Source organism: Microcebus murinus, chromosome X (assembly GCF_040939455.1).
Source record: "Microcebus murinus isolate Inina chromosome X, M.murinus_Inina_mat1.0, whole genome shotgun sequence".
Lineage (NCBI taxonomy): Eukaryota > Metazoa > Chordata > Mammalia > Primates > Cheirogaleidae > Microcebus > Microcebus murinus.
Genome location: NC_134136.1, coordinates 78726802 through 78738523, shown reverse-complemented (window position 1 = coordinate 78738523; position 11722 = coordinate 78726802). Strand labels below are relative to the sequence as shown.

Below are 11722 nucleotides of genomic sequence, written 5' to 3'. Positions count from 1 at the left end.
TAGAGTTCTCTCTACAGGAACAAGAGTTGATAACAGGACATAAAAACAACAGCATAGCCTATTCCTCCAAGCAAGCGCCACCTACTGACAGGGAGAGCATCCTGCACACCCTTTTCACGACACCTACTGACTCATTATACAGGGAGTGGTCAAATCTCACACACAGACACCACCTACGGGCTAAGAAACTAAACAAGGCTTGTGAATACCCAAACAAAAACCTAAAGAAAAGAAACAACAACTGATCGACATGGGAAAAAATCAATGAAGGAACTCAGGAAATATGAGGAACCAAACGGAAAGCACACCCCCAAAGAGGAGCCCCAGCCCCTTAGAAACGGGCACCAAAGAAAATCAGGCAACCAAAATGACAGAAGAGGAATTTCTTATGTGGATCATAAGAACACTCACCGACCTGGAAGAACAACTCAATGACCAATACAAAGAAACCACAAAAAGCCTCCAGGATCTGTAAAAAAAGTTCACTAAAGAAATACACATAATGGACCGTCCTCCCACACGCCAGCGCCAGAAGCCTGGGCTGCGGCTGCGCCAGGAGAGCGCCGCTCTCAGCACTAGGCCCAAGCGCGGCCATGAACGGGACCGTGAACCCGCTACTGGACCTCGAGGAACATTGTCTGCGGCTCGGGGAGAGCTTCGAGAAGCGGCCGTGGGCCTCCTCCACACCATTCGCTATGATTTTAAGCCAGCATCTATAGACACTTCCTGTGAAGGAGAGCTTCAGGTTGGCAAAGGATATGAAGTCACAATTACACTGCCACATATCCCTAGCTGAGGGGAGCAGTAAAATCCAGGCCTGAATGGAACAGCAGCCTACTCGAACCGAACCCCACAGCCATCACAGCCACCACCACCTCCACCACCTATGCCATTCAGAGCTCCAATGAAGCCTCCAGTGGGACCCAAAACGTCTCCCGTAAAAGATAACCCCTCACCTGAACCTCAGTTGGATGATATCAAAAGAGAACTGAGAGCCGAAGTCGACGTTATTGAACAGATGAGCAGCAGCAGTGGGAGCAGCTCCTCAGACTCTGAGAGCTCCTCGGGAAGTGATGACGATAGCTCCAGCAGTGGAGGCGAGGACAATGGCCCAGCCTCTCCTCCACAGCCTTCACACCAGCAGCCCTACAACAGCAGGCCTGCCATTGCCAATGGAACCAGCCGGCCACAAGGAAGCAACCAGCTCATGAACACCCTCAGAAATGACTTGCAGTTGAGTGAGTCTGGCAGTGACAGTGATGACTAGCACTGGATCTTTCAAAATCGACTTTTTGGTGCACAAACATGCTACAAGACCGGGCTACTTTAGCATGGAGTCCATTGCCAAGAGGAAAATGTTATGAATCAGTGACTGTAGTAGGAGTTTGGGGCTCTGGAGCTCTCAGATATTCAAACCTTTAACTTAGTGGTGATGGGTGATTTTCTCATGTAATTTTTGAACAATCTCATGTTTCAAAGTAGATCTATAGAAGAACTAACAGAATTACATTTCTATTTAGTTAACATTGTTAATGAGAAATAGACAAATGTGCCCTGGTCTAGGTTACTCAAAGGCTATGTCTTCACCAGGCCAGTCAGTTTGGCTAAGTGGTTTGCACCAGTGAAATGAAACAGTCTTTGAGGGGATAGGAGAGAAGGGTAAACCTCAAACTACATCACCAAAATATGTTAAAACCACTTTAAATTGTTGACACAAAGTGGTAAGGAAGTTATCTGACCCAGCCTAACAAGCCTGGGTAGAAATGGATTTCAAGACTGAGTGCTTGTGTGTCAGCTGGTTAGGAACTAGGAGACCTGGCTAGCTCAACCCCCCATTTACAGACTAGGAAAAGGAAGCACACAGCCAGCTATGGCAGTCTCCTGTGTACTGCCTGCCCTTTCCCGGGCTTTTCTCTCCCTTGAATCTCTTTTGTTGGAATCAGAGATTTCTTTTTTTTTTTTTTGAGACAGAGTCTCGCTTTGTTGTCCAGGCTAGAGTGAGTGCCGTGGCGTCAGCCTAGCTCACAGCAACCTCAAACTCCTGGGCTCGAGTGATCCTTCTGCCTCAGCCTCCCGAGTAGCTGGGACTACAGGCATGCGCCACCATGCCCGGCTAATTTTTTATATATATATATCAGTTGGCCAATTAATTTCTTTCTATTTATAGTAGAGACGGGGTCTCGCTCTTGCTCAGGCTGGTTTTGAACTCCTGACCTTGAGCAATCCGCCCGCCTCGGCCTCCCAAGAGCTAGGATTACAGGCGTGAGCCACAGCGCCCGGCCCAGAGATTTCTTATACATGGAACTTTTAGATGTACATTGAAGCTTCGATTTGATTCCAAAAGACAAAAGTGTTGGGTACTTCTAGCTTGAATTCAGATCCACACAGTCCCTAAACACTTGAGGCTGGATGAGCAGCAGATTAAATCAGCAGCTTCTATGCTGATGCATGTGACTGAATTAAATTGGGACTTTTGGTTCCATGTGGATCCATAATTAGTATTCTTCATTGAGTGGATTTTAGCAGGGGGAGATATGAGTAGAAGAGAGGTGTAGTGAAGAACCTCTCTGAACAAATGAACCAGCAGTAAGTTTCCAAAAACCAGAATCTAGATAGGAGTTCTGCAGTGTGAAATGACACATTCTTTGATAGGGGATTTCTGTTCATGCTATTGTACCACTGTTTGTGCCTGACTCCCAGACTTATTTGTATTTTTTATATACAACTAGAAGAAAGTCACAAGATTGCCTTCTGCAGTGTGCAGTTTCCAAATGAATTTGTTGTTGCAGGAAACTGGTCACTAGTAAATGTTCCATATTGAATGAATGTGTGATAAATTGTCCTGTAATTAGTATAGAGTAGCCCATTTCTGTAGTTTGAACATGTTCTGAGAAATTTCCATCAAGACAGTAATAATAATTTTTCCTCTTTGAGTGCCCCCACTCAGATGGCCTCCCCCACCCCAGCTAGTGGAGGGAAGTAGTCCAGACCTAGAAAGGTAAGAGTCTGTGGTGGGAGATTTTATTTGAGTTGTACCTTGTAGAGTTGACTATTTTCATCCGCATAGTGACCGCAGTGAGCTGGAGATGGGGACAGAGCCAGTGCCCAGCAGCATGCTCACACCACTCCACCCAAGTTTAGGTCATAGCTGTGCACTAGTACTGTGCTGGGTTCTCAGCTGGTGTGAAGTTGTGATGTTTCATTGGATTTAGTGGCAGGTAGGAACTTATTTATAGTGGATTGATAATGACAGCTCAGGGAAGGTGAAGGTCATGATTGGGAGACTTGAATTGTTACTGGATGTGGGAATTGTTTCACTACTCTTAACTTGCTCAAACTGGGGCAGGTTTTAGGAACTTGAACTAAAAATATCTATTTAAGCCTCTCTTTTTCTTTCCCTTTTTTTTTTTTTGAAAGCCTTGATTTACTTATATAGACAGAACTGTGGTTTTTGGTATGTTGGGCCAAGATGTTTCTTTCTATAGGAAATACTTACATGTGGCACTGGGCTCAGTGAGTTAAGCTTTCTGAGCTTCAGACCCTTTCCTCCCTGTCGTCTGTCCTACCCAACACCGGATGGTTATTCTATAGCACAGGTCCAGTTTTGTTCTCTGCACAAAACCTTTGGTGGTTCCGGTCCCCTACCCTCTATTTGTACCCACCAGAGTAAGAAATTTTTTTCTTTTTGGAAATCAAGAATTTGGCCTCACAGATGACTTCTCATAATACCCTCATGCCAGCCAAACTAGACTTAGTTCTTCCTGCCTCTGTGCCTTCTCTCAGCCTCTCCTCCTCCCCTCCACCTCCAAACCCCACTCCTGAGGCTCTGTAGGGCCATCTTTGTGGACCCTTTTTATGTTTAAACCACATGGAGTGTCCTGTGTGTACATACTGACCTTTCTATTGCCTGAATTTGAGTTGTTATGGACTCCTCAAAAGCAGAGACTATCACTCTTATCTCTATTTCTTGGTGTGTCCACAGGAATAGACATTCAGATGCTTATAGCCTGGTCGGGGAGGAGGCAGAGAAAACTAACCAGTGAAGTACAGGGGATAGACATAGAGAAAACATTCCAGGCATTTGGAGATAGGTGAAAATATTCATGTTGATTTTCATGATTTAAAAGTCTTTAGCTGAATTGTTAAAATTGCCTTTTCTTTGCTCTATACAATGTCTACTATACTGTGGGTCATTTAGGCAAGATGAAAAGGCCAAATTCTAAAGTGTCTGAAGTGCCATGGCAAGCCTTAGTAAAGATGTGATTTGGGGGAACTTAATACAAATAAACTAGAGATTTGTAATAATGCCAAAAAAAAAAATACACATAATGAAGAAAAGTTTAACCGAACTCCTGGAAATGAAGAATGAATTCAGGGAACTACAAAATACAGTGGAAGTCCAAAGAACAGGGCAGATCAAACAGAAGAAAGAATCTCAGAGCTTGAAGATAACACCCTCCAATTGGATAAATCAGTCACAGAAATAGAGCAGAGAAACAAGAGAAAAGAGCAAAGCCTACAAGAGATGAGGGATTATGTGAAGAAACCTAATGTGAAGGTCATAGGTTTACCAGAAGGGGAAAAAGACAACACTCAGGGTTGGACAAACTATTTGAAAATATAATAGAGGAAAATTTCCCAGGCCTTGCTCAAAATCTCGATATACAAGTTCAAGAAGCTAGGAGGACTCCTGGGAGATTCACTGAAAACAGGATGATTCAAGACATGCAGTCATCAGACTGACCAAAATATCAACTAGAGAGGCCCTTCTAAGACATGTAAGACGAAAGAAGCAAGTCACATACAAGGGAAAGACAATTCGAATAACACCAGACTTCTCTAATGAGACTTTACAAGCAAGGAGAGACTGGGGCCCCATTCTCACTCTATTAAAGAAAACAATGCCCCGCCTAGAGACTTATTCTCTGCAAAACTAAATTTTGTATATGAAAGAGAAATAAAGACATTCTCAGAAAAGCAAAGTCTCAGAGAATTCACCAAGACAAGACCAGCCCTACAAGAAGTACTCAAAACAGCGTTATGCACGAAACACAATAATAACAACCCATAACTATAAAAACAACCAAAACCCAAATATTAAAGGCCAGATATTACAACGGCTCAAGACAGAAACCATAGCAACAACATCCAACCCAACAGAATGAACAGCAATCTACCTTACCTATCAGTTCTCTCAATAAATGTGAATGGCTTAAATGACTCTCCACTCAAGAGACATAGGTTGGCTAAATGGATACGAAAATACAGGCCAAGTATATGCTGTCTTCAGGAAACACATCTAAACTGAAAGGGTGCATATAGACTAAAAGACAAAGGGTAGAGATCAGTATTCCAACCAAATGGAAGCCAAAAGAAGGCTGGTGTGGCAGTTCTAATTTCAGACGATTTAGTTTTTAAACCAACAAAAGTAGTGAAAGACAAAGAGGGTCATTATATAATGGTGAAGTGCACAGTTCAACAAGAAGAGATAACAACTTTAAATATATATGCACCTAACTTAGGTGCACCCAGATTCATAAAGCAAACTTTCCTGGAGCTAAGCAAATGGATTAATAGCAACTCCATAATCACTGGAGATTTCAACACCCCACTGATGGCACAAGACAGATCCTCAAAAGAAAATTAATAAAGAAATAATGGACTTAAACAAAACTCTGAAACAACTGGGTATGACTGACATTTACAGGACACTCTACCCAAAATCCACTGAATATACGTTCTTCTCATCAACACACGGGACATTCTCTAAGATTGACCATACCCTAGGACACAAAGTAAACCTCAAGAAATTTAAGAAAATAGAAATCATACCGTGTATCTTCTCAGATCACAGTGGAATAAAAGTAGAAATCAACCCTAACTGAAACTCACATTTCTACACAAAAATATGGAAATTAAACAACCTCCTGTGAAGAATGCCGATGGGATTTTAATAGGTATTGCATTGAATGTGTAGATCAGTTTGGGTAGTATAGACATTTTGATGATATTGAGTCTGCCGATCCACTAGCATGGTATGGATTTCCATCTGTTTACATCCTCTGCTATTTCCTTCCTCAGTGTTTCATAGTTCTCCCTGTAGAGGTCTTTTACGTCCTTGGTTAAGTAAATTCCTAGGTACTTTAATTTCTTTGTTGCTATTGTGAAGGGAATTGAGTCTTTGATTTGGTTCTCAATTAGATTGTTGTTGGCGTATATGAATGCCTCTGATTTTTGTGTATTGATTTTGTATCCTGAGACTTTACTAAATTCATTCATCAGTTCCAGGAGTTTCTTGGTTGAATCCTTGGGGTTTTCTAGATACAATATCATATCATCAGCAAACAGTGAAAGTTTGATCTCTTCTGCCCCTATTTGGATACGTTTGATTCCATTTTCCTGTCTGATTGCTGTAGCCAAGACTTCCAGCACTATATTGAACAGAAGTGGAGATAGTGGGCAGCCTTGTCTGGTTCCAGTTCTAAGTGGGAATGATTTCAATTTTTTCCCACTCAGTATGATGTTGGCTATGGGTCTGTCATATATGGCTTGTATCATTTTTAGGTATGTCCCTTCTATGCCTATTTTCTTAAGTGTTCGTATCATGAAAGGGTGTTGAATTTTGTCAAAAGCTTTTTCTGCATCTATTGAAAGAATCATGTGGTCTTTGTTTTTGGTTCTGTTTATGTGGTGAATTGCATTTATAGATTTACGTATGTTGAACCATCCCTGCATCCCTGGGATGAAGCCCACTTGGTCGTGGTGGATTATTTTTTTGATAAGTGTCTGGATTCAGTTAGCTAAGATTTTGTTGAAAATTTTTGCATCTATATTCATTAGGGATATTGGTCTGTAGTTTTCTTTTTTTTGTTGCATCCTTTCATGGTTTTGGTATCAGAGTAATATTCGCTTCATAAAAGGTGTCGGGGAGGTTTCCGTTCTTCTTGATGTTGTGGAATAGAAAAAATAATTTTTCGCTTCGTATGGAACCAAAGAAGACCCCGAATATCAAGAGCAATTCTAGGCAACAAAAACAAAATGGGAGGCATTAATATGCCAGATATCAAACTATACTACAAAGCTGTAGTAATTAAAACAATATGGTATTGGCACAAAAACAGGAATATTGACCAGTGGAACAGATATGAGAATCCTGATATAAAACCATCCTCATATAGCCATCTAATCTTTGACAAAGCAGACAAAAACATACGCTGGGGAAAAGAATCCCTCTTCAATAAATGGTGCTGGGAAAACTGTATAGCCACCTGTAGAAGGCTAAAACACGACCCACACCTTTCACCTCTCACAAAAACCAACTCACGCTGGATAACACACTTAAACCTAAGATATGAAACTATTAGAACTCTAGAGGAAAAAGTTGGAAACACTCTCCTAGACATTGGTCTGGGCAAACAGTTTATGAAGAAGTCCCCAAAGGCAATCACAACAGCAACAAAAATAAATAAATGGGACATGATCAAACTACAAAGCTTCTGCACAGCCAAAGAAACAGTCATGAAAGTAAACAGACAACCTAAGAATGGGAGATAAATTTTGCATCCTACGTGTCCGATAAAGGGCTGATAACTAGAATATACTTAGAACTCACGAAAATCAGCAAGAAAAAAATCAAATAACCCTATTAAAAAGTGGGCAAATGACATCAACAGAAACTTTTCTAAAGACAGAAGAATGGCTAACAAACATATGAAAAAATGCTCATCATCTCTAACCATCAGGGAAATTCAAATCAAAACTACAATGAGATATCAGTTAACTCCAGTGAGAATGGCCTTTATCAAAAAATCTCCAAATAAAAAATGCTGACGTGGATGCGGAGAGAGAGGAACACTCCTACACTGCTGGTGGTACTGCAAACTAGTTCAACCTCTGTGGAAAGCAATATGGAGATACCTTAAAGCGATACAAGTGAATCTACCATTTGATCCAGCAATCCCATTGCTGGGCATCTACCCAAATGATCCAATGACACTCTAGAAAAAAGACAGCTGCACTCGAATGTTTATAGCAGCACAATTCATAATTGCAAGGCTGTGGAAACAGCCCAAGTGCCCATCAATCCAAGAATGGATTAATAAAATGTGGTATATGTATACCATGGAGTACTATTCTGCTGTAAGAAACAATGGCGATATAGCACATCTTATATTTTCCTGGTTAGAGCTGGAACCCATACTACTCAGTGAAGTATCCCAAGAATGGAAAAACAAGCACCACATATATTCACCAGCAAACTGGTATTAACTGAGTAGCACCTAAGTGGCCACCTAGATACTACAGTAATATGGTATTGGGCAGTGGGGGAGGGGGGCGGGTGTATATTTACATAATGAGTGAGATGTGCACCATCTGGGAGATGGTCATGCTGGGAAGTCAGACTTTTGGGGGGAGGGGGAAAGGGCATTTATTGTAACCTTAAAATCTGCACCCCTATAATATGCTGAAATAAAAAAAAATAAACTTAAAAAAAGAAAGAAAAGAAATAACTGACTAGGATACAAAATATATTTCTTAAAATGGCAGATGAGAAACACCACCATCCTGGGTGTCTCTGCAAAAAAGGAACATCTTAGAAGAATGTAGAAGAAATAAGAAAGCAGAAAAGCATACATTGAATCAGGGTCAAAAGAAGGGGAACCTGAGACTATGGTAGACTTCACAGGAGGAGGTTGTGGAGAAGAACTGGAAGAAGTTAACTCCTGAGAAGCTTGGAGACCAGCAACAACAGTAGGTGGAACAGTTAACTCTCCCCTCCCTTGCATCTCAGTCTGCTTGTGGGCTCCCCAGTGGTTGGAGAGACCTGTAGACACCAGGCCACAGACGGCCACCACCAGTGATTGGTAAGCCTGTAGCGGACATGGCACCAGGCTCCCAACTCCCTCAGGGCACCTCCATGTGCACAGACCCAAGCCGCTCGGCAGGCGTCAACTTGCTACAGTCTCCCCCCTTCCTTCCCTATCCCCTGCTTCTGAGAGAGAAAATAGAGCCACCAGCTAGAGACAACTTAAAGAAACGGGTTCTTCCCGTTTGGACCCCTACAGCTGACTGAGGGCTACTCAGACGGTGAGCTCCCTACCCACCAGCCCTACCAGGTGCTGCTGGCCTGGTGATTTGAGGAGAATGGGGCAGACCCTGAAGCTGAGATACATTGACCCAGCCTGGGCTCCCCATGGATGAATTAGGACTGGCACTCCTCTCCCTGGTGGGGTCAGGGTTTGAATTCTTGGGGCCAGAGATCATATCTGCAGACCAGATTCCATGCACCCAGGTTTCACGTGGCCTGGAGCACAGAAGGGATATCCATGAATGAGCCTACTAATGTGTGTGTGCCTTGAAGGGAAGATCAGCATGTGTGAGGGCAACCCTCCTCCAAAGGGGGGATCATGTGCCCAGCCCAGGTGGAGACCCTGCGCAGGGAACCGACCGCCTCAAATCACAGATGGGGGAGACCCGCTGGCATGAGGTTTGGCCTGCTGGCAGAGGCCCAGAAGAAGCTGTGGAGTTGGGGATGGTGGAAATGAGCAAGGCCTTCTCCATACTGCAGGTCTCAGATAGCCCCACCCCCATGTACAGACTTTCTGGCCAAGTGGGGCCATTCCTGCCTCTCCCTGACAGTTTGCCTAGAAACAGAGAACAGAACTTTGACCTCTGCTACAGCATTTGTGGTGCTTGAGGGCAGGCTTACCCAAGCCAACTCTGCCTTGACTCACTTCCAGAGCAGCTGTCCCTGAGGTGGAGAATAAAGACACACCTGGAAGTCCCAGGGCCCCACCAACCACCTGAGGCACTAGAATGCCTCTCCAGAGGAAGAGCAGCTGGTTACGGGACACAAAAACCACAGTGTAGCCTGCTCCTCCAAGAAAGAACCACCTACCGACAGGGAGGTCATTCTGCACACCCTTTTATGGCATCTACTGACTCATCCTACAGGGTGTGGTCAAATCTCACCCACAAACACCACCTACTGGCTCAGAGACTAAACAGAGTGTGTCATTATCCAAATGAAAACCTGAAGGTAACAGGCAACAACTGATCCAGATGGGAAGAAATCAGCGAAGGAACTCTGGAAAAATGAAGACTCTAACGGAAAGTGCACCCCCAAAGAGAAACACCAGCCCCTTAGAAATGGACATCAACCAAAATCAAACCACATGACAGAAGAAGAATTTTGAACATGGATTGTGAGAAAATTCAATTAATTGCAAGAAAAACTGGATAACCAACACAAATAAACCACAAAAATTCCAGGACCTGGAACAAAAATTCACTAAAGAAATTGAAATAATAAAGAAAAACCAAACTGAACTCCTGAAAATGAAGAATCAATTCAGCGTACTACAAGACACAGTGGAAAGCCTCAAGAACAGGGTAGATCAAACAGAAGAAAGAATCTCAGGGATTGATGATAACACCTTCCAATTAAATAAATCAGTCACAGAGATAAAGCAGAGAAACAAGAGAAAAGAGCAAAGCCTACAAGAGATGTGGGATTATGTGAAGAAACCTAATGTGAAGGTCATAGGGTTACCAGAAGGGGAAGAAGAAAACATTCAAGGGTTGGATAAGCTATTTGAATATATAATAGAGGAAAATTTCCCAGGCCTTGGTAAAAACCTGGATATACAAGTTCAAGAAGCTCAAAGGACCCCTGGGAGATTCAATGCAAACACGAAGACATCACAACATGCAGTCATCAGACTGACAAAATATCAACTAAAGAGGCCCTTCTACAAGCTGTAAGACAAACGAAGCAAGTAACATACAAAGGGAAGCCAATCCAAATAATGCCAGATTTCTCTACTGAAAACTTACAAGCCAGGAGAGACTGGAGCCCCATTCTTACCATTCTGAAACAAAATAATGCCCATCCTAGAATCTTACTCTCTGCAAAACTAATTTTTGTATACAAAGGAGAAAACAAGACATTCTCAGATAAGCAAAGATGGAGGGAATTCAGTCTTCAGATAAGCAATGACTGGGGGAATGTCTTCTTCTGTCTTCTTTTGAACAATTTCTGTTCATGTCTAGGGCCTACTTTTTGATAGAGCTGTTTGTTTGTTAGTTTTCCTTGCTGATTTTCCTGAGTTCTATATAGATTCTAGTTATCAGCCCTTTATTGGATGTGTAGTTTGCGAAAATTTTCTCCCATTCTGTCGGTTGTCTGTTTGCTCTCTTGATAGTTTCTATTATAAAGACATCTGGACCAGAATGTTTATGGCAGCACAATTCACTATTGCACAGTGATGGAAACATCCCAAGTGTCTGTCAATTCATAAGTGGATAATTAAAATGTGGTATATGCTCACAATGGAATATTACTCAATTCTAAGAAATGACAGTGGGCTAGCACCATTTATGCTATCCTGGATTAAGCTTAAGCCCGTTATCCAAAGTGAGGTGACACAAGATATGGAAAATGGGCCATACATCTACTCGCCATCAAATTGGTACTGACTGATTAAAACTATGGTTCTCAAATGGTGGTAACGCTCACCAGGGATGGGGGGGGAGAAACCCAATCTTAGGGATGAGCATTTTGGAGGGGAAGAGCATAACTCTAACCCTTCTTAGGGAGAGGCAAAGATATACAATGTAACCAAAATGTGAAAAAAATACTTTGCATCGAGTGGTGGGCAGGTGGGAGGGGGGAGAATGGGAGGGGTGTATACTTAATGATGTGTGTGGTGCGCACCACCTG

The 11722-nt window shown here is 42.6% G+C and overlaps 1 pseudogene; it reads left to right on the top strand.

Moving 5' to 3' along the window:
- Nucleotides 1–593: 593 nt before the first annotated feature.
- LOC105861903 (ELL-associated factor 1 pseudogene) lies at nt 594–1946 on the top strand (annotated as a pseudogene).
- Nucleotides 1947–11722: the final 9776 nt, after the last annotated feature.